The 23,767-nt window shown below is 37.5% G+C and overlaps 1 protein-coding gene and 1 long non-coding RNA gene across 3 annotated transcripts in view; one reads left to right on the top strand and one right to left on the bottom strand.

Annotated features, from left to right (window-relative positions):
- The window catches only part of LOC115985863, a 73,262-nt gene that overhangs the window by 13,500 nt on the left and 35,995 nt on the right, over positions 1–23,767 (top strand). The window lies entirely within an intron of this gene.
- LOC115984258 lies at positions 14,420–17,334 on the bottom strand. 2 transcript variants are annotated; one of them, XR_004090456.1, is made up of 3 exons: positions 17,247–17,334; positions 16,645–16,745; positions 14,420–14,584 (listed from the first exon to the last, which is right to left on the bottom strand). It is a non-coding gene; the product is annotated as an uncharacterized LOC115984258 (long non-coding RNA). The 2 variants fall into 2 exon arrangements; XR_004090455.1 differs by lacking the exon at positions 14,420–14,584 and adding an exon at positions 15,796–15,925.

Genomic DNA, 23,767 nt, shown 5'->3' with positions numbered 1-23,767 from the left:
AGTGGGCATCCTGAATAACCAATTTCCATTAAACTTATCTCAAGGGGATATTTTGTGTCTTTAAAAAAAAAGATTATGAATTTCATCTTAAAAATATGTATTCACTCAACACTGTGTGTGGTTACCCAACATACTGAGGTTTTGACTGTGAATATTAGATCTTATTCCTGATATATCAAAGTACATTTCATGATCGGGTTCGCTATCCTCTTAGGATTAAGAGTCTATGAAATTAGAAAACATGAGATTAATCATTCAGATGACAGTTGTTGATTGAATAATTAATCTCATAGCGGTCCAATTCAATATGTCTTAACTTTTAAGACACATCAATATATCAACTAGAAAACTCCATTTCCATGATCAAGACAAACCATCCTAGTTGATGTGTTATAGTCTTCGCAGGTGAAACGCCCAATTTCATCACCAACTATAAACTATATTTTAAGTTTACAAGGAACTTGTGATTTATATCTTCTGTGACTAAATCACATAAATCACATACAATGCATCTCAAGGACTATGATAATGTCTCATTAGTTTATTTATAAATTAGCTCATATAATTAAACAATTTAATTATTTATGACATGCCAATAAATTGGATTTTAGGGCTTAAACCTTAACAACATAAACTTTAGTTCCTTGGAGAAGACTGGCCTATAACTTGCATGTGACTAACTTATTTGATAGTACTACAATGCAATGGGATAAGGAAAAGATATTTGACCTCGTTGCTCATCAGACTAGAATGGAAATGCTAGCCATTCCTCTGTCCAAGACTACCTTTTGGGACACTTCGATATGGAAGGAAAATTCGGCAAAGTTGTTAAAAGTGAAGACTACATACTAGGTTGCTCTAAGGAAAGAACTCAAGTCAAGCATTCAAGAGCAAGAATTGATTGAGCCCTAAGGAAAAAAATCTAGGCTCTAAATGTTCCATCTAAAGTTCGGCTATTTGTGTGGCGTGCTTGCTCCAATATTCTACCTACAAGGGAAAATTTGCACCGGCGAAAAATTAAGGTTGATCCAAGGTGTGAAATATGTTGCTAGCAAACTGAGTCTATGGTCATTTTCTATGAGAATGCCTATTAGCAACTAGCAGGGAATGTATGGGTGCCTTGCTGAGGAAAAATCCAAAAATGCTCAAATGATGCACAGGAGTTCTTTGCACTTTTTTGGAAGCTTGCAAATTGACTATCACAGTTGGAGTTGGACAGATGGGCAATGATGTCATGGGTGCTATGGACTGCTAGAAACAAATTCTATTTTGAAAAGATCCAACAACATCCTAAAGCTAATCTGGATGGGGCAATCGGTGTCTTGGAGGAGAATCAAAGATTAGTTGCAGCAATGATGAACTCTTAGTTTTGTCTTTAAAACTTATTTTGAGTTGCCGCAGATTCAGTTTTTTTGTGTATTTCTCTCTAGTAGTTTTGGAGTTCCTGAGCCTATGCCATTTTTGACCATGGTGTTGTACCTACTTATAGTTCCCTATATTAATAAAATCTTCTATCTTTTATCTTCTTTTTTTTTAAAAAAAAAAAAAAAAAAGAAAAGAAGAAGAAGGAGCCGTGTAAAACACATAATATTGCAGCTTAATTGTCACTTCAACTAAAAGAAATTGGTTGTTATTATGAATTATTTGCTATTTTTTTTATTGAATTTTGTGTTGTTTTGATCTCTCTATTTTTGTGTGACAGTTGTTGTACGGGCAAGGGTCCAAGATCGTATATTGGGTCTTAGACTTTATCTGAGAGGATAAATAGGTCTGAGGAGAAGCAAATAATTATGAGATATTCTCAGACCAAGTTCCATAAGTGGAGAGCAAATGAATGGCTATCTGAGTAGTATATACTCCTCGGACTTAATGAATATGGTTCAAAATATATAACCCAGTAATTAAAGTGACCTACCGAGAAGGTTCAATGATAGGGATGTACTTTACTAGCCGTATTTATGTGGAGAAGACCTCTGAACAGTGCTACCTTGGTTATCGCAACTCACAGAGAGTTAGGGAAGGTGACTGATGGGACAAGTACTCAAGTAAGGGATCAGATAACCAACAAGTGGAGGGTGAAGATGACTCAAAAGAAGATATACAAGGTGGAAGACTCTTCATGGAAGGGGGATTGGAAAAATAGGGAAAGAACATTGTAGTAATTTGAACTATCTTAGTATCTAACTGTGATCAATATACAATAATTGTAGCCTTCTTGGACTGAAAGTCCCTTGACATCAATATCTCTTATTTGTGCTTGATTGTCATTTAATCCAATACTATCCGTTGCCCAATTCGTTAGGACCTAGTTCTTTGACCCATTCTCTATAAATTCATTATATTGGGTTCATTGGACCAAGACTCCATACATTTTGGGCTTAGGCCCCAAATTGTGACCCTACAATTGGCACTTTCTGTGGGAAGAACTTGTGCTTTCATGAGTGCAACGGTTAAACATGGTGGGATCAGGTCCACACTAGGCAGGTCCACACCAAACAGAGCTTGTAGGTTCTCAATGGCAGGACAACTTTCTTAACCTTGAACGGGAAAGAGATTAGGACAAACATTGAGAGGGTAGCATACGTACTACCCATACAAGCAAAAGCCATTCTAAGGTGAGAAGTCACGTATCCCAAAAGCAGGACGATAACAGAGCCCTACAGCAGGAGATCGACGACTTGAAAAGGAAAGTGCATCATGCGTAACAGAGGCGTCTCCCTTCCAGCTCAGACACTAGTGTTGAAGAGGATAACAATTATAGGCAAAGGTCAAGAACTCCACCAAGTGAAACCTTCTCCTATGTGGAAGAACACCATCATAAACACAATCACAGAAGTCCATCCCATAAAGGCCTAGTGAACGACACCATAAGCAAGGCCCTGGATCGAATCTCCAAATCACCCTTCACATGCAAGATAGAAGGGGCTAAGCTTCCCGCGATTCCATCAACCTATTTTCACTATGTATAACGGTCAAACGGACCCCGTAGAGCATGTAAGCCAGTTTAACCAGAGGATGGTCGTCCACTTCAAAGATGAGGCTTTGATGTGCAAAGTCTTTCCGTCTAGCGTGGGACCGATGGCGATGAGATGGTTTGATGGCCTCAGGCCAAACTCCATAGATTCCTTTAAGCAGCTGACTCAGGCCTTTAGCTCTCGCTTCATCACGAGTAGTAGGGTTCCTCGGCCCTTGGATTGCCTTCTGTCTTTATTCTGTCTTTATCCATGCAAGAAGGGGAGACCCTAAAAGCCTACTTGGATAGGTATTGGGAGATGTACAATGAGATAGAGGGCAACTATGATGACGTCACCATTAGCACTTTTAAGAGCAACCTCCCAACTAAGCACGGTTTAAGAAAATCCCTAACAGGGAAGCCTGTCACCAACCTACATCAACTCATGGACCGAATCGACATGTACAAAAGGGTTGAAGAGGACCAACAGTTGGACAAGGGTAAAGTGAAGGTTGTCCCTCAAGAAGGAGGAACTTCAAGTCAGACCGATTTAACAACAACAACTGACCGAGGAGAGACTATGCAAAGTAATCCGAATCTACTGACGCATAGGCAGTTAACACTGTGTTCCGAGATCCGATATATCAGGTTATGGAGAAAATCAAGAATGAGTCATTCTTCAAATGGCCAAATAAGATGGCAAGAAACCCCATGAAGTACAACCAAAACCTGTATTGCCAATACCACTAAAAGTCGAGGCATACCACCGAGGACTACAGAAACTTGAAGAACCACTTGGACCAACTGGTCCGAGAGGGAAAATTAAGGCACCTCCTACATTATTCCAGTGGTCAACAAGGATAGGTGAATACTGAGACACGGAGGGAAACCTCCTTAAGACCGCTTATAGGCACGATAAATGTCATTCTTGCCGCTCCGGGAAGGACCAGCTCTTGTCCTTCCAAAGTAATGTCTATGGCTCGACTTCCTGCCGAACATGACGATCGGGAGTCCAAAAAGGCCAAGAAGATAGCCTCACCCGTGCTGGGCTTCTCGGACAAAGATAAGGTCGGAACCATCCAACTCCATGATGATGTTATAGCTGTCACACTCAGGATTGGAGGATATGATATGAGGAGAGTGCTAGTAGATCAGGGCAGCGCTGTGGAAGTAATGTACCTCGACCTATACGAGGGGCTAAATTTAAAGCTCGAGGACTTAACGGCATACGATTCCCCTCTGGTAAGCTTCGAAGGGAAGATCGTTACTCGAAGGGAAGATCGTTACTCCAAGGGGCCAGATCAGACTGCCCATATAAACAGGTTTGGAGGTGGCGGAGGTGGATTTCATCGTAGTTGACGCTTATTCACCCTACATGGCCATTGTAGCTAGGCCTTGGCTTTATGCCCTAGGAGCTGTCTCTTCTACTCTGCACCAAAAAGTGAAGTACCTGTTAGAAGGCCAAGTTAAAGAGATTATGGGGGACCAAACCATGGCCAGACAGTGCATGGTGGCCACCATCTCACACCAACACAATGTTGAGCCCTTGGCCTCTACTAAAAGTGGCTTATAGCAATCAACCACCCTAGCATTGCCTGGTGGTGAATCAACCAAGGAGGCAAAATGCGAGGATCTAGAAAAGGTTTCTGTTGGCATTGATCCGGAAATGTTCTTTCAAATTGGCTTAGAACTACCTCCCCAAGAGAAAGAAGAAATAATTGATTTTCTCAGAGAAAACGTGGACGTGTTTGCGTGGGATGCCTACGAGGCCTCAGGAGTTGATCCGGGCTTCATCTGCCACCACCTAAACGTTAATCCATCTGTTACCCCCAAGAAGCAACCCCCCCGGCGTCTACCAAAGGAGCATGCTAACGTTGTTAGGGACAAGGTAATGAAGCTTAAGAAAGCAAGGGCTATCTAAGAAGTTTTTTACCCTGAGTGGTTGGCCAATACTGTAGTGGTGAAGAAGAAGAGCGGAAAATGGCGAGTCTGTGTAGAGTTCACAGATCTGAATAAAGCCTGCCCAAAAGATCCATTCCCTATGCCCCGGATAGATCAGTTGGTGGACGCGACCGCTGGACATCCTCAGATGAGCTTCTTAGATACCTTTCAAGGATACCATCAGATACCCTTGGCCATAGACAACCAAAAAAAGATAGCTTTTGTCACTCCTATTGGAAACTACCATTACAAGGTTATGCCTTTTGATTTGAAAAACATAGGGTACACCTACCAGAGAATGATGACCAGAGTGTTTGAGCCGCAGCTGGGTAAGAACATTAAAGTCTATATAGATGACATGGTGGTAAAGAGTAAAGTGGTGTCCAAACATGTGAGAGACCCCGGCGACATCTTTGAAATTTTGAGGAGACACAAGCTGCGTCTCAACGCGTCCAAATGTTCATTTGGGGTAGGATCAGGAAAATTCTTGGACTATATGGTGACTCACAGGGGGATCGAGGTCAGTCCCGATCAAATCAGGGTTGTCCACAACATGCAACCACCTTGGAATCCCAAGGAGGTCCAAAAGCTTACCGGTATAATTGCTGCTTTAAACCGTTTTATTTCTTGGTTGACGGATAGGTGTAGACCTTTCTTCCTCTTATTGAATAAATGGAAGAGATTTGAATGGACCGAAGAATGTGCTTTGGCCTTCCAACAACTTAAAGAGTATCTGTCTCGGCCACCAATCATGTCTAGTCCTAAGGCTGATGAAGTCTTGTTCGCCTACATTGCTATGGCTCCTCATGCAGTAAGCCTAGTGCTGATACGAACGGACAACGGTGTACAATGACCAGTCTATTACATGAGCAAATCATTGTATAAGGCTGAGACTCGCTACCTACCACTAGAAAAGGCCATCCTAGTGGTGGTTCAAGCTACACGAAAGCTTCCCCATTACTTCCAAGCACACACAGTTATTGTTCTAACCCAACTCCCACTCAGGTCCATACTCCGAAGTGCTGATTATACAGGGAGAGTTGCTAAGTGGGGTACGACTATAGGGGCTTTTAACATTATGTACATGCCTTGTACCTCCGTGAAGGGCAAAGTCCTTGCAGATCTAGTGGCTGAATTTGCTGAACCCTCGCTAGAAGAAGAAGTAGGGGTGCAAGGCATGGATGAAAAATCAGTTGGCGCAATCTCTCTATAAGGGCCCACTTGCTGGAAGGTATATGTTGATGGCGCAGCAAACCAAAGGAGCTCTGGTGTGGGGCTAGTCCTGGTTTCCCCTGAAAGGATTACCATCGAAAAATCACTAAAATTGGGCTTTTCGGCCACGAATAATGAGGCCGAATATAAAGCCATACTAGAAGGAATGTCCATGGTTCTAAAACTAGACGAAAAAGCTGTAAACATGTTCTCGGACTCAAGACTTGTTGTGGGCCAAGTATATGGGGAGTTAGAAGCAAGAGATGAAAGAATGCAAGAATTCTTAGATCAAGCTAAATGCCTACGATCACATTCCGATTCTTTTAGCTTACTTCACATCCCTAGAAGTGGAAACACACATGCCGACTCTTTGGCCACACTTGCCACCTCCTGGGCTTAATGTTTACCTAAGGTCATCCTTGTGGAAGATTTATACAAACCCTAGGTGACGAAAAGAGAAGCGGTCCATGTCCACCACGCCAAAATGGGACCTAGCTAAATGGACCCTTTGGTACTATTTCTGAAAGAAGACATCTTACCCGAAGAGAAGAACGAAGTTGACAAGATACGAAGAAAAGCTTCTTGGTTCTGTCTATCCGAGGACCAGAAGCTGTATAAACGCTCCTTTTCTGGACCATACTTGCTCTGCATACACCTTGAGGCCTTAGAACTAATCTTGGAGGAATTACACGAAAGAATTTATGGAAGCCATATAGTAGGCAGGTCCTTATCCCATAGGGCCATCACCCAAGGCTATTGGTGGCCAAACATGTAGAAAGAAGCACACGAATACGTGAAGAAGTGCGACCAATGTCAGAGGTTTACGTCAAACATACATCAACCAGGAGGAATCCGCTGTCCAACCCTTGGCCGTTCGCTTAGTGGGGCTTGGATATCGTGGGGCGATTTCCTAAGGTAGCAGAGAATAAAAGATATCTGCTCATCAGCACTGACTACTTTACTAAATGGGTCGAAATTGAACCTCTAGCGAATATCAAAGATGTGGCCGTCAAAAAGTTTTTCTAGAAAAATGTTACTTGGTTTAGGGTCCCTCTCTCCTTCATCTCGGACAATGGTCTCCAATTTGATAGTAAGGCCTTTAAGAGGTACTGTTGCGAATTGGGGATTACGAATGGATATTCTACCCCAACCTACCCCCAGGGAAATGGGCAAGCTGAGGCTGTTAACAAGGTCATAGTGAATGGACTTAAGAAGAGGTTAGATGATGCGAAGGGAAGGTGGGTGGAAGAATTACCACATGTCTTGTGGACATATCGAACCACACCCCGCAGGTTAACTAGAGAGACCCCCTTCTCGATGACTTACGGAACTGAGGCTGTTATTCCTCCAGAAATGGGTTTGCCAACACTAAAACCAACTTATTCTGTCTGAGCAGCAATGATGGGCTGCTAGAAAAAAGCTTGGACCTTATTGAAGAAAGAAGGGAAAAAGCAATGGTCTAACTAGCATACTACCAACACAAACTCAAGCAAGGTTATGATGCCAAAGTAAAGCTGAGGCCATTAGTGCCGGGGGACATAGTGTTGAGGAAAGTTCTGGGCAATGCTAAAAACCCAGCATGGGGGAAGCTGGGACCAAATGGGGAAGGGCCATATTGCATCACCTCGGTGGCTGGTATTAGGGCATATTTTCTAGAAGATTTAGATGAGAATGTTATACCACGCCCTTGGAATGTAAACAACTTGAAAATGTACTATTATTAATGAAAATTTCCTTTCTCAATAAGTTCTTTTATTGTATGAAGGCCTTGTGCTTCTTGTCTCTCAATCTATCCTAGTATATAAACAGAAACTAAGTCCTGGATGGCTCCTTGGACCACAGGCTAAGGGGAAATTAATTACTTTGTCATCCTTACAAGTATTTAAACAGAACCTAAGTCTTGGATGGCTCCTAGGACCACAGGCTTAGGGGAAATTAATTATTCTGTCATCCTTTCAAGTATTTAAACAGAACCTAAATCCTGAATAATTCCTCGGACCACAGGTTTAGGGGAAATTAATTACTCTGTCATCCTTTCAAGTATTTAAACAGAACCTAAGTCCCGGATGGCTCCTCGGACCACAAGTTTAGCAGAAATTAATTACTTTAGACATCCTTTCAAGTATATAAACAGAACCTAAGTCCTAGATGGCTCCTCGGATCGCAGACTTAGTGGATATTAATTACTTTAGACATCCTTCCAAGTATTTAAACAGAACCTATGTTTTAGATGGCTCATCGGACCACAAACTTGGGGGAAATTAATTACTTTAGATATCTAGCCATGTATTTAAACAAAACCTAAGTCCCAAATGATTCCTCGAACCACAGGCTTAGGAGAAATTAACTACTTCGGACATCTTCTCAAGTATTAAATAGAACCTAAGTCCTGCATGGATCTTCGAACCACAGGCTTAGGGGAAATTAACTACTTTTGACACACAAGAGCACTCTTATAAATGCTAAACAGAACTCAAGATACAAGGTATATTACTTATCTCTTCTAAATTCAATACTTATTATATGAGGATTAATCCATGGTATAAGTGGATAGCAACTCTTTATTGCTGAATACATTATTAAACTCGTTTGCGATAATAATGACAAATTCTAAGAGCGCAAAATTAAGATTTGGAGAGTAAAAGGAAAGGTTCATTCATTAACTTCAAAAATATATTACAAGCTACAAAAATCTCGGGAAAAGAAAACAAGAAAAGTAAAACCCTATAACTACTTTTTCTTTGGATGGGGATCCTCCTTAGTAGTGGCAGTCTTGGACTGGGCATCCCCATCTTTAGGCTTCTCAGCTACCTTAGCCTGAGAGATCACGTCCCTAATGGTGAGGGTATCCTTGGACGAAGCATCACTGGCTGGAGGAAGGCCCTCTTTACCCATACCTGCTCTAGTAGAGGTCCCAACGTTAACGGTAAGATCTTAAGAGCTGGGAACTTGCTCAAGAGAAGGTAAGGGCAAAGCAGTTGAGGAAAGGTCGATTGGGATCTCTCTGATGGGCTTTGTAAAATACACTCTCTCTGCTCTCCTCAGCTTAGAGTCTGCCGGGACCCCTGCACTATTAAGAGCCTCATTCCAGGTCACAGTGCAGTAGTCCCTACACACTTCGGCTACCTCTTCAGCCAACCTCTGCTTTGTCTCGAGCATCCCTACTCATAGGCTGCTATCTTTGCGACCTGAGTAGCTTCCTTGACCGCTTGGGCCTCTACCTTAGCCTTTTCCAGCTCGGCCTTCAGGCTCAAAACCGTAGCCTTCTCTGTGGCTAGATTCAGCTCTGTGGTGAAAAGAAGCTTGCACTGGTCCTCAGTTTGAGACTCGGCGATCTCAAGCCCTGCCAAGGCGTTTTGACATTTATGCTCAGAGGTTTTGAGCTTCTTGGCCAGCTAAGTCTTCTCCTTCTTGATAGATCCAAGCGCCTTCTCCACCTCGCGTCAGAAGTTAGACTCGGCCTCGAATTTATTGTGGGCGCTTTTGACGCATTCATCGACCAGGAAGATTGTTGAGTGACCTGCATAAAACAACAAGAGGATTACACATAAAGAATATATATGAATGGAAAAGGAAAATGAGTTGAGATACAGATGAAATTGTATTCACCATTGCGAGGTCTCCTTTTAGAGATATAAACAGGTCAGGTTGCCTTATCCGACTAAGGGCATCCATATCCTTTAGGAGGAGGAAGGGCTGCTCTAAGGCTTGGGCCAAGTACATGGAGTGCCCCCTACTGGATTCCCTTATCATGGACTCATAGGGAATAGGGGCCCTGTCCATCTCTATCATAGGAGCCCACGTGCGCTGCTGACGACGTGTCTCAACGTCGTCTCAACTCTCCACAGACTTTGACCTCTTGTCTTAAGGGTCTTTTATTTTTTTGTTTTTGTTTTGCATCCCTCTGTGGAGGCATCTCCCCCTCTTCCAACTCCTGAGGAGGTCTTTTCTTCTTCAGGTCGGGATTGATGCGCGGACCTTGGTCAACAGGAGGAGGAGGACGGGGAGGAGGAAGGTTGGCAGAGGTTAGGGTCTTAGGAGCTTTAGGTGGAGTTGCTTCCTTACCCCTGTTAGCCATCAGACCCCTTAAGCTTGGCCTCTTCTTAAGGTCCATAACCTCTACTTCCTCGGAGCTTGTTTCAACGAAAGTAGTAGTCTGCCCTAGCTGATGAGCTATAGAAAGCTTGTCGGACTCTGTCTCAGAGTCCAAAATCTCCACAGGCCTCTCTGGAGTTCTCTCCTCCTTAGCAAATTGAAATTTGTCTATCTCCTTCTCAAGTGACAAGTGTGAGGAGGAGGCTATCTCTTCCGCTGCTGGTACAGCTGCAAGTGGAACTTGTTAAAGCGGTATTGCAAATTATAGAGGGTTCAGTTAAGCAGGCAATACCACGGGAGGTAGATCCCGCCTTACGAGGAAACCTGGCTTGGAAACGTCTATCCGAGCAAGACGGGGGTTACCTGCTCTCAGTGCTTGGCATGCATCTAGGTAGATGCACGACAAAGGCTTGTAACCTAAGATAAGGTGAGCAGCCCGCAACTGATTGTCCTCACTCGCGAATATCTCCAATTTCAACAAAAAGTTGAGCCCGGGGAAGTTAACAAAGCTGAGCTTTGGAGAGACGTGCTCTTTATCTGCAAAAATATCTAAGAAGACAAACATTGTTAAACCAATAATGAACATTATCCGAGGAGGCAGACTATCAAAAATGAACAGAGAGAGCTCAGAAAACTAAGGTCTCGGCCGATAGACCTGGTCCTAGGGTACCCCACCTAGTATTCCTGCCCTAACTGGGCAATGAAGATCGCCATGCCATCCCCCAGAGACAACTAGGTAATCGTCCTCCATGCCTTTGTTGGACTTTGGGAGGCAGGATATTAGTCTCACCTCATCGGACTGAGATTTGAGGTAATATCCTTCTGAAAGGGAGTGACACTTGTACAGATGGGCAACATCGTGCCATGTGAGACCGAGGTTCATCTAGTCGTTTAGTGCATCTATACAGCCTAAGACCCTAAACATATTGGGAGCACATTGATGTGGAAATAATCTATGATTGAGTAGATAGTCCCTAGTTATTCTACCCATAGGAAGTGTCATTCCTCCCTCTATAAAGGCAATCATCGGAATGACAACTTCACCCCTTTTTCTATCCAAAAGTACACCTTCTGGGGGATAGTACTGTAGACCTACACCTGGGGGGATGTGGTACCTGGCCCTAAAGCTCTCCATGCTAGCCAGAGAATCTACCAAATACTTAAATCTACCCATTTGAATGAGCGGAAATACCTCAAAAAGAAGTTTCTAAAATGAAAGAAAAGAAGGCCGAGGAGGATGGCCGAGATTAAAAGGGAGAATATAAAAGAACAAGAACTTACGGGAATAAGTATGTTTATCTCTGTTGTTTTTAAAAGACTTACGAAGAGATATCGAAGAAAAGGTTTCAAAAGCTTTGCAGTTTAGAGAGTTCTGTAAGTTAGAGCGATGGAGCTTGACGATTGGTAAAGTAAAAAAAGAATTCATTCCCTCAAGGCTTTATATAGGAAATGGAAATGAGAGGGAGTTATCCTGCTCAAATTTCCAGGAAGAGTCCCAGTCGTTGGATCTGAGCTTTGCCATTGGATCTAGGGAACAACACGCCGCCTGGAGCAATTAATGATGCTTTGTGGGCAGCGAAACGTCAGAGATAACCATAATGCACAAAAAACTGAATTTCCACACGTGTGAGCAACAAAATCAAATGGTATTAGTTTTTAAAAAATCAAAACCTCACTCTTCTTCTCGGATAAAAAGAAACCCGAGATTTTGAGGGGCTATTGTAGGGGCAAGGGCCCAAGATTGTCTATTGGGTCTTGAGCTTTATCCGAGGGGATGAATAGGTCCAAGGAGAAGCAAATAATTATGAGATATTCTCAGACCAAGTTCCATAAGTGGAGAGCAAATGAATGGCTGTCCGAGGAGTACATACTGCTCAGACTTAATGAATATGGTTCAAAATATATAACCCAGCAATTAAAGTGACCTATCGAGAAGGTTCAATCATAGGGATGTGCTTCATAGACATGTGAGAAGGAAGAGAACCTAAAAATATCTAAGAGAAGGCTGACACTACTGCATTAAATGCACAACAGCTACTTTACTAGCCGCATTTATGTGGAGAAGACCTCTGAACAGTGCTACCTTGGCTACCGCAACTCACAGAGAGCTAGGAAAGGTGGCTGATGGTACTCAAGTAAGGGCTCAGATAATCAACAAATGGAGGGCGAAGATGACTCAAAAGAAGATATATAAGGTGGAAGACTCTTCATGGAAGGGGGATCAGAAAAATAGGGAGAGAACATTGTAGCTATCTAAACTGTCTTAGTATCCAACTGTGATCAATATACAATAATTGTGGCCTCTTCGGACTGAAAGTCCACTGACATCAATATCTCTTATTTGTGCTTGATTGTCATTTAGTCCAATACTAGCCGTTGTCCAATTTGTTAGGACCTAGTTCTTTGACCCATTCTCTACAAATTCATTGTATTAGGCTCATTGGACCAAGACTCCATACATTTTGGGCTTGGGCCCCAAATTGCGACCCTACAGTTGTTATTGTAAAGTATTTGCTTCTTCTACTTCTTCTTCTTCTTTTTGTTGTTGAATTCTGTAATATCTTTTTGTGTTGTAATATAGTTTTAGCCATGTATGATTAAAGTTCAGGCTTGAATGTTATATACAAATCATTTGATTTTATAATTCCTCTAGGTGAATTTATTTTAAATACTTTGAAAAAAACATATTATTGAATTAGAATGAATTGACAAAATGTTTTAAATTAACCAAACAAAATAAAATTCAACTTTTTCAAAATAATTACCAAAGAAATTTCCTAATTTTTTTTTTTCTTTTAACTATCCTAACTTGTTTTTCATCTTAAAAAAAAAAAAAAAAATTCCTTAAAAACAAGAAAAATAAAATAGAAAATGAAAATAGTTACCAAACATGACCTTAATCTTTTAGTGTTTGAGAACTAAAATTGTGAGTTTCTTTTTTTGTTTTTTTGAGAAGACTTAAATTGTGAGTTGGCGTTGATGTTTAATTAATAACAAATTATCACATCACTTTAAAAATTGAGATATCATAACTCCATTAAACACAGGGAAAAATTTTTTGGAAGTTGACCAATGGACCAATAGGGCAAATTTTTTAAAGTTTAAGGATTAAAAGGACTAAAACTTCAAGGACTACTAGGGCAACAATACATTTTGACCATAATAGTTACTAATTAAAACCAAAAAGGACTTGTGGGTGGGGGGCTATTCTATTTCTACCTCCAAATTACTGTAATTTTTACAATTAAAAGCTTTTTTATCAAGGAAAATGTTAAAGGTTTGCAGGTTTTACGTAAATTAAAACTTATAAATTGATGTGGTAATTAATGTAATTGGTAAATTTTAACCATCTCCTAAATGAATATATGAATGGCCTCATTAGCTACACATCAATATGATAAAATTCTATATCATGAAGAAGTCCAAATTTGCATTTCACCTATTGGTCGGTTCTCTCTCTTTCAAAAATTTCATTTTTATATCAAAACGCGAATCTCCGGAGAGGAAGAACTTTTCTTTCGGAGTTGTAAAGCTTGAATTTCAGGTCTGTAACTGTAATTTTCTGTTTATTAGAGTCTTCTATTTCCAAGCTATAAAGCATACCTGTTAAGGCTTTTTAATTGCAAATTTGCTTTAAAATAAATATATTAAAAAAATTGTAAATGGCTTAACATAAATAAATGAAGCAATGAAATTCGCGTGCTGGGCTTTTTTTTTTTTTTTTTTTTTTTTTTTTTTTTTTTTTTTTTTTTGATTTTAAGTTGTGCTAATTATTCTTTTGGTTTAGTTATATTTTGAACTTTTAAAAATATTAATAGAAAATCTAGGGTGTTACTGGGTATTGGGTTTTTAATTGCAAGTTCTAAAGGAGTGGTTGAATTTGAAGAACCATTGATCACCAAGTTTAAGTTGTATACATAACTAGTCGATAACCCGTGCGATGCACGGGAAAACTATTATGTATGTAGAAGTTAACAATTATTTGTCTCTTCCTCTTTGATTGTTTATTAAGATTCCAGCCTCAGAATTTTCTATCCTTGATATAAAACATTAAATTACATAATGAAAAATATAAATCAAACTTAAATTAAAATTAAAATTAAAATTCCAATCCTTAACATCCTTAATTATCCAATCAACATATGAAACACAAATTTAAAGAACTACTTAATTAATATTTGAAATAAATTGAAAGACAACTTTAAAGTATTATTTGTATTTTCTTCCTTTGTTGCTTCACAGTAGCCACTGAATAACTCCTTTTATTTTCCTTGATTACAGATGTTGGTGTGAGTTGTACATTGCTTTCAACATCAACTTTTTGAAACTTTGTAGAATCACCATCTTATTGTCACATTCATTTGAAATACCACTGATGTAAGCCTGTCAATAGAATAGGTTGAGAAATCTATTAGAAACAAACACATAAAGAACAAACACAAAGATAACCAAGACAAAACCCTCAAACCCACATTGCTCCTTTTATAGAACTTGACATACAAAATAGAAAATTGGTTATATCATAGGTGCTAAAAAGTACTTAATACAGACAGTTATTTAAAAACAATGCATAAAATTACAGTGCAGATTTTTATGAAACAGTGCAGTGTAAATTTTGGTTGTAAAAAAAATGCAGATTTTAGATGTAAAATAGTGCAGATTTTATGTAGAAAAATAGTGCAGAAAAATAACATTTTGAAGAAGAAAACTTTTTAAAAAGTTGGATCAATAGACCAAATTTTACACATAGAGAACAAACACAAAGATAACCAAGACAAAACCTTCAAACCCACATTACTCCTTTTATAGCACTTGACATACGAAACCTAATTTATTTAGATTCGAATACATGTTAGAAACAAAAATCCCAAAGCCAAAACCTATTAGTAAAATCACATACCAACCAATACAACAAATTAAATCATAGGAACAAATAACAGTGCTCCTTTTATAGAACTTAACATAAATAAAATAAAATAAATCCTAAAGCCAAAGCCTATTAGTAAAATCACCTATCAAACTATACAAATCTTAAGCCGTGAATTGCGATTGTAACAAATAATCTCTAAAAAAAACTATTTATAATATAGGGTTCTGTATTTGCCAACATACTTGAAAAATGTAGAGGTCCTTGGGTAGGAAGTATCGGAATTTGGGGGAGAAATAATTTGGGGGAGATATTAAAAGTCACAAACCAAAACAATGCAGAATTAAAACCTTTTATATAGACAGCAATGCATCAACCACACACTAATAACACTAAAAGAAAATTACACAATTAACTTTTCATATATACGTTACTAATTAAATTCACACACATGCTCAATGTTTCGGTATCATATTTCACTAAATAATCAATGAGTAAAATAAGAAACATAGAAATATGATACACACCAACATTGATGTAATACACTAAAAAAAATAGAACTAACATAGTGATGACAATGCAAGAATACACAGAAGGTTCATTTCACTTATAAATGGCCTCGCTAAATGGTCAACAACAGAAGAGACATATGACAGAGAAAGCACAAGATTAGAGCTACTACAAAAGAAAATGAGCATTTTGAACTTACCAGTTACCAGTTCTGCCCAAAAACAATGTAAAGTATGAAAAATCAGCAGATCCAAAGAGAATATATATTGGAAACTTAATTGGATTAGGAATCTCTCCACTTATGACTGTCAACCTTAGCATCAAAACTTCTCTCTTCTTGTATCCATCTGGGTTGGAAGAAACACAATGAGAAAGAAACATAAATCTTGCATACTTTCATGAGTTGGAGGACCCTAAAATCACCATTAACATATATCACAAATTACAATGAGAAAGAAACATTGTTAAATCTACATTGAAAATTTAAACACTGCCAAAATTCAAACATTTTTTGAGGGCTGAGTTATTGTTTTTCATAATTATAGTTGTCGGATGCTTTGGCTAGGTAATTTGACACATATTGATTTGAACTTAAAGCATCTCTTGAAATAGCCACCACTATAGAAGGATCTTATAAATTATTGAGAAACAAAGACTTTTAATTTTTTTTTTCAATCAATTAAAAAAATAAATGCATACCTAATAAAATCAATCTAAACCATGATATACGGTTGAGTACAAAATCAAGGAAGACAATAAGCAAACAATTTTATATTTGAGAATTAAAAAAGAATCTACTAAATTGAATTGATTATAGATTATAACTAAGCTTTCTTAGTCCATTAGTTATTCACTGATAAACACAATCCAAAACAAACTTGGACTATGTTAAGGTCAAAAGCTATGTTTATAAGCCATGCCTCCAAGCCAGGCATTTTGTCAAACACTTTGAGGATGATGGGGTTGGCCTCTTTTCTCTTCTCATGCAGTGAAGAACTATTAGAACTACGGGTTTCCATTATTTATTAAACAGTCCAAAATTAGAAAAAGAGAGATAGAGATAGACCTGGTGATGCCAACGGTGACAACCGAAAAGGCAACCACACCTCTGCTAGGATTCAGTTGGCATTGGGACTGAGTAATTGGCATCATCATCATTACCTGAAACTGAAACTCAAAAAATAAGATTTAGAGAAAATCATAGAGAGAATTTCTTGAGACTAACCTACCCAAACCTTCAAAACAGAAATAAAATCGCCACAAAATGCAAAATAGCAGTAGCCCCAACATAACATTCCACAGTCTAGCATATAAAAAACCGAAAGATTATATTACCCATTAAACTTGTTTACTGTTTCATAATGTACAAAACTAACTTATGTTTACAATGCCCGTATAATAAATTATAGAAAAGGAAAACCAATGTAAGATAAATACAACAAAAAATACCATACATCAAACCAAAACAAACCCAGAATCAAAACCAAATTAAAGAATCCTAGGAAAATAAAAATCCAATAAAAATTGCATTAAAAAAAAATTCAATACCAGGATTTTAATGATTCTTCTTTGGTATAACTCTGACAACAAAGGAAGAAGAAGATGTAGAAACTCCGCAGAAAACAAAAAATCAATTAAGAGGAAAGAGAAAGAGGAAAAGAAGCACACCACAAAGCAACGATCGGGTTTTCTGAAGGACGGCTCAGTCGGCTGGGTCAGACTAATGGACGGGCTAGGAGGCGATTGTGGAGGCCACTTTCGCCTTCAACGGTGGCGATGTCAACAACCCTGGTTAGATTCAGAGAAAGGTGAGAGATAAAGACCGATGGAGATTCAGAGAAAGGTGAGAGATAAAGACCGATGGCATTTGGGATTGAAATTCAGAGTTGGGTTTTGGGGAGAAAGGTAGAGAAAGAGAGAGAGAGAGAGAGAGAGAAAGAGAGGAATCAGCGTAGGGTTTGTGGGTACTGGGTATCGGGTTTGCTTTTTATGATTTTAGAAAAATATTTTGGGCTTCTTATTGTTATTTTTTATAATTTAATTAATGTTTTTTTTAAATTTAATTAATGCTGATGTGGAAAGTTGTGAGAGTTTCAAAAGCTTTGGTTTTATATATATATATATATATATATATATATAGATTATATATTATACAGTTCCTGAACTTCCTTCAACCCAATATCAGGGTAAAGGCCAGGAATCTAGCGTTTTTACTGCATGATCTTTATTAGTAAATCATGAATCTACGACACTTCCTCATCCAACACTTAATTTCTTAAAATTTAAATCTAATAAAAAATAATTAACTAGTATGACATAGCTTAGAGCTGATTGAAGAAAAGTCTACGTATATAACAAAAAATTGCATCCAATAAATGATAAAAATAGTATAGCCAAATAAAAGAAAGTCTCTTATTTGGCTATACATAACAAAAATCTCACAATATTTTTCTAACACTTGGGGAAAAAAAGGGACACATCATCATCGAATGCTTCAGTTCCTACCTTTAATAACCGATTTTCCTACCTTCTATTTTTATATTAAAAGAAATGTTATGTTTATAACATTTTCACAACAAATTTTAAGGGTCCATTTGGTTGGAGAAGTAGAAAAGTGAGAGGATAGAAAATTGGGAGAGTGTTAGTTTTTAGACCCCTTAAAACACAATTGGATTAACCTAGTTAATTAGCCAAGTTGTTACTTAGTCCAAATTCCAAGTCTAGGTTATCACAATCAAACAATCATATCATGCATAGCAGCAGAAAATAAATAAGACAATGATATGATCACCCAGGAAAACCAAACCGGTAAAAAATCTGGGGAGGATTTAACCTAGCTATCCTCAAGGTAAAAAGCAAATCCACTAGAAAGAATTGAAGTTTATACAATAAGACTTACAAGCCCCCACGCTCGACTTCTTATTGCTACCCACCAGTAGAACTTACTGACACGACCATGTGTAAGTTTCGAATCCACAAACTCCTTCTTTCTTTGACCTTTGCAAAACACAAACACCCCTGTTTGTGACTTTGAGATCCCACTCAAAGGTTTAGCAACACAAACTCTCCTGTTTGTGACTCCAAAACCACCCTTGAAGGTTTAGATCATCAGCACCTTTGATAACAAGAGAAGGCAGCAACTTCTACAATACCGAATCTTGAGATTCTTCAAGGAATAGCACCGGTAGAAGACATAAGAGAGCTTTTTAGGAACAAAACCCTAAATACAAAAGAGGCACACTCTTTTCTCTCTGAAAATCCACATAAAAACGTGCTTAGGGTTTCCTTTATATACTGGGAGAAGTAGATTAGAAACCCTAATCCTTAATGGGCCTGAACTGCTGTTTGGGCTTAATTAAAATTTTGCAGATACGACTTTCGATCGATCGAGCCTGTCTTTCGATCGATCGAACCAGACAGATTATGAAATCTTCTTCCTGCAGCTTGCATGTTCTTGAATCTTGACTTGAATCATCTTGAGCATTATCTAATAATACCTATAGACTCTAAGATCTATATCTAGACAAGTTTGTGTTCACGATTTGTCAATTGTTCTAAACATTTAGAACCTAACAAACTCCTCCTTTGGCAATTCATGACAAAACTTTCATACAAAATGAGATGCTCAAACACAAGAACAACCCAACACAATAAAATGCCCAATTACATCACAAATCCCAATCTAAGACTCCTAACCTAGAAGTTGCAAGAAGAGGTAGAAGGTCTTGATCAGAATACACCTGTCTTTCCTGAAACACTCAACAAACACATCACCGCATGTGTGGAAAGAAAGACATATAAACAATAATATGAAACAGAATATAAAAAACAAAAGTAAATTCTAACTCTCCCCCTAAGTTAGATACATCAAAAAGTTTTTATATTCTCCCCCTTTGAAAAACAATTTTATCTCCCTTAAACAAAACAAACAGGATTCCCACATATTCTCACATTTCATCTCCCCCTTTTTGTCACTTATTGACAAAGACAACTCAAACAAAGAGTAACAAAGGTCAAGAGAAAATAGACAATCAAGGAAACACAAATCAATTCAACTCTATAGAAAATAGAGACAACTCCCCCTACGAAGAGCAACAACTCCCCCTATGAACAACAAGGGTTAAAAACAAGCTTCTCCCCCTATAAAAATAGGAAACACAAAACAAGTGTTGGGAAAACAGTTTTGGGGAAAATTTAGGAGGTGAGGAAAAATAAAAAGACACAAACCAAGGTTTAAAAAAACTAAGTTGAGGATACACATGAAGAAAAATATTCTCTCTTTCAAAAAATGCAAACTTGACACTATGTGACCCATAAACAGTTGCATGAGTAGAGAAAATATTGGCACATTGATTATCTATCATATCTTTTAAGAAAAATATTTTCTGCAGTTCACACATAAAAAAGGCATATACTAGAAAGTACACTAGAAAGTACATAGTTCAAAAATTAATCAATCAATTTTTTGATCAAGTTGAGTACCCAATGTAGTAAAGTGTATGCATGTTATGTGTGAAAACAATGAGAGATATGACTGCAAAACTGCAAGGTGGATACAAAAAATGAATGCAATACATGTGAATCCTAAACATAAATGATGCATGGAAAAATCAAATTTTTGAAAAACAGAGCAATTGTATGCAAAAACTCCTCAAAGCACAATATTTCATGAATAAAATGCATGAGAATGAGATTAAAAGTTTTTCAAAAATACTAGAGTTTAACCCAGATCTTCCAAAAACAAGTTTTTCAACCAATTTGTCTCCAAAACTCAAACATTAAAGATAATTTGCATCAAAATCCAGGAACATGTAATCTTGGATGGCCACAACAAGATCACACACAATATAATGTACCAAGTTTAGCAAGGAGTAACTTGTGTAGTGTGTGCAACTAGCAAAAGCTTGAAATACATGTGAGGTGATATGTGAATAGCAATCAATCACAAAGTCTACAAAATTCATCACAAAGAATTTAAAAGAGACTATCACCTAAAGCGTTACATCATATAACTCTCACATCTCCTAGATCATAAGCTTGCAATCATGTAAGTTTCTTGAATTTATGCCTCATAATATACACACCAATTTTAAGTCATGTGAGTTTGGCATCAAGCCTAATAGTACACACCAATTTTAATTTTAAGAATTAAGCAATTTAAACCAAGACTTCACCTTATGTTCTTTTCGTGCATGTGCTACACTTTCTCAAGTACAAAATCTTATGATATGCACTAAGGTATTCATGATTGGCTAGTGAATAGTGGTGAGATGGTTATTTATGCATTTCTCAAAAGGTTCAAGTCCGACAGTCAAAGACATGTGACTTCAAGATTAAGACAAAGTGATCAAAAACTATAAACATCTCCCACACAACATGCAATACAAAGTTTCAACTAGTAAAGTGCAATAAGTAAGCTCATCAAAGCTAAACAAGGTACATAAACTTATTATGTAAAGATAATATGGCCAATCCTTGATTATAAATCCAAGATGTGAAATACAAAACACAAAAATCTTTTTGGTTTTAAAAAAATTTATGACCAAAAACAAAAAGCACTCATTATGCTAAATGAACAATGCAAATGTAATGCATGACAGTGCTTAACTAAGCTATAGATGGTACACAAATAAGAAATATCAATTTCTTAATTAACCCATGAGTACATGTACAAACTAGTACATACTCACACAAAATCAGAAATAGCTTAGCACTTATTTAACACATACTATTCAAGTTTCTCCACAATGTCAAGCATGTTCTAAATCAAGAGAGAGATATCATAACTCATATAATCCTCAAGAAAAATAAAAATAGACACAAAATAAAATATTTTCATCTTTTTGAAATTTTTTCAATGTTTTTGGATTTTTTTTTAAATAAAAAACAATCTAAAAAAAACACAACCAAAAACAGAAACAAAACATGTCCACAATTAATTGAAAGAATTAAATCAGGGACTAGTTAGCAACACTCACCTTGGAGAATCTTTTCTCACCCATCTAGCACGAGTCTTCGGCTTTGTAGGTGAAAATCTGTGTGAAGATGAGTGTATTTAAGGGATTACACCAATCTTCTGAGAAAGATTGAAATCCTGCAAATTTCTTTCACAAGCCAACAAGCTCAAATTTTTCAAAAGAATATGAAACAATTTATATGGACTTATGGTAGGAGAAATATCATCACAAATCCTAGATTGAAACACAGAATGCTTAAATTTCAGTTTATAACAATTAGAACGAATATGACCACGGACACCACAAAAATGGCAGACAGGAACAAATTTAGGAACATCAGTATTCCTAACAGCAAATCTAGTCTCAGATTTTGGTTTTTGCCTCAACAAAGAACAATTTGGTCTAATATGACCAACAACACCACAAAGGTGACATGTAGGCACAAAAACAGATTTATTGTGCTCTCTAACAGTAGGTTTAGACATAGGTTTAGAAACTTCAGCATCTACATCAGAACTTTTACCTTTGTCTAACCTAGCAAAATAAGCATTTTCTTTATTATTCCTCTTAAAAGGAGGGATATAAACTTTCTCAGTTTTAGGCTTAAGAGAGACAGAAACACTTCTGTTATCAACAGCAAACTTGGTACAGGTCAAATTTTCAATTTTAGCTTTAGATTCAACTAATTCTTGTTCCAAGCTTTTCATCTTCTCATCTTGAGAGGAAATTTGATTTCTCAAAAATTCATTCTTTTTATTAGATTCATCTAATCTAACAATCAATTCCTCTTTTTCAAGATTAGCCAATTTTAACTCTTCCTTTAATTTCTTAGCAATTTTCATAGATTTCAATAATTTCTTACGAAGAGTTTCACAGGCATCAATAAAATCAACAGAAGCATGAGCAGAAACATTATCAGAAAGACACTTCAAATTATCCATGACAACAGGGGTCAAGGATCAGCTCTTAGATCAAAAGATCTAAAACAAAAGAGCAACCCGCTCTGATACCATTTGATAGTTTTTAGATCCCTTAAAACATAATTGGATTAACATAGTTAATTAGCCAAGTTGTTACTTAGTCCAAATTCCAAGTCTAGGTTATCACAATCAAACAATCATATCATGCATAGCAGCGGAAAATAAATAAGACAATGATATGATCACCTAGGAAAACCAAACCGGTAAAAAACCTGGATAGAATTTAACCTAGCTATCCTCAAGGTAAAAAGCAAATCCATTAGAAAGAATCGAAGTTCATACAATAAGACTTACAAGCCCCCACGCTCAACTTCTTATTACTACCCACCAGTAGAACTTACTGACACGACCACGTGCAAACTCCGAATCCACGGACTCCTTCTTTCTTTGACCTTTGCAAAACACAAACATCCCTGTTTGTGACTTTGAGATCTCACTCAAAGGTTTAGCAACACAAACTCTCCTGTTTGTGACTTCAAGACCACCCTTGAAAGTTTAGATCATCAGCACCTTTGATGACAAGAGAAGACAGTAACTTCTACAATACCGGATCTTGAGATTCTTCAAGGAATAGCACCGGTAGAAGACATAAAAGAGCTTTTTAGGAACAAAACCCTAAATACAAAAGAGGCACACTCTTTTCTCTCTGAAAAGCCACATAAAAACGTGCTTAGGGTTTCCTTTATATACTGGGAGAAGTAGATTAGAAACCATAATCCTTAATGGGCTTGAACTGTTGTTTGGGCTTAATTAAAATTCTGCAGATATGACTTTCGATCGATCGAGCCTGTCTTTCGATCGATCAAACCAGACAGATTATGAAATCTTCTTCCTGCAACTTGTATGTTCTTGAATCTTGACTTGAATCATCTTGAGTATTGTCTAATAATACCTATAGACTCTAAGATCTATATCTAGACAAGTTTGTATTCACGATTTGCCAATTGTTCTAAACATTTAGAACCTAACAGAGAGGATAGAAAAGTTTTTAATTTTCCCTCATGGTGTATAGTTTGAGAGTAGAAAAGTAGAGGGATAGAAAATATAGTTTATATAAATTTACTTTTATGCTCCTAATAGTTTAAAAAATAACCAATAAGAAAAAAAAAAATGTACCAAAAGTGTACTGAGGAGGACAAAAAAAAGAAAAAAAAAAGGAAAAAGGAAAACGAAAAAAAAAAAAAAAAAAAAAAAAAAAAAAAAAAAAAAAAAAAAAACTGAAGGAGATTAAAAAAAAAAAGGAAAAGGGCAA

The sequence above is a fragment of the Quercus lobata genome, chromosome 4, assembly GCF_001633185.2.
Source record: "Quercus lobata isolate SW786 chromosome 4, ValleyOak3.0 Primary Assembly, whole genome shotgun sequence".
Classification (NCBI taxonomy): Eukaryota; Viridiplantae; Streptophyta; class Magnoliopsida; order Fagales; family Fagaceae; genus Quercus; species Quercus lobata.
The sequence above is the reverse complement of the archived record's forward strand: the minus strand, read 5'-3'. Positions and strand labels throughout refer to the sequence as shown.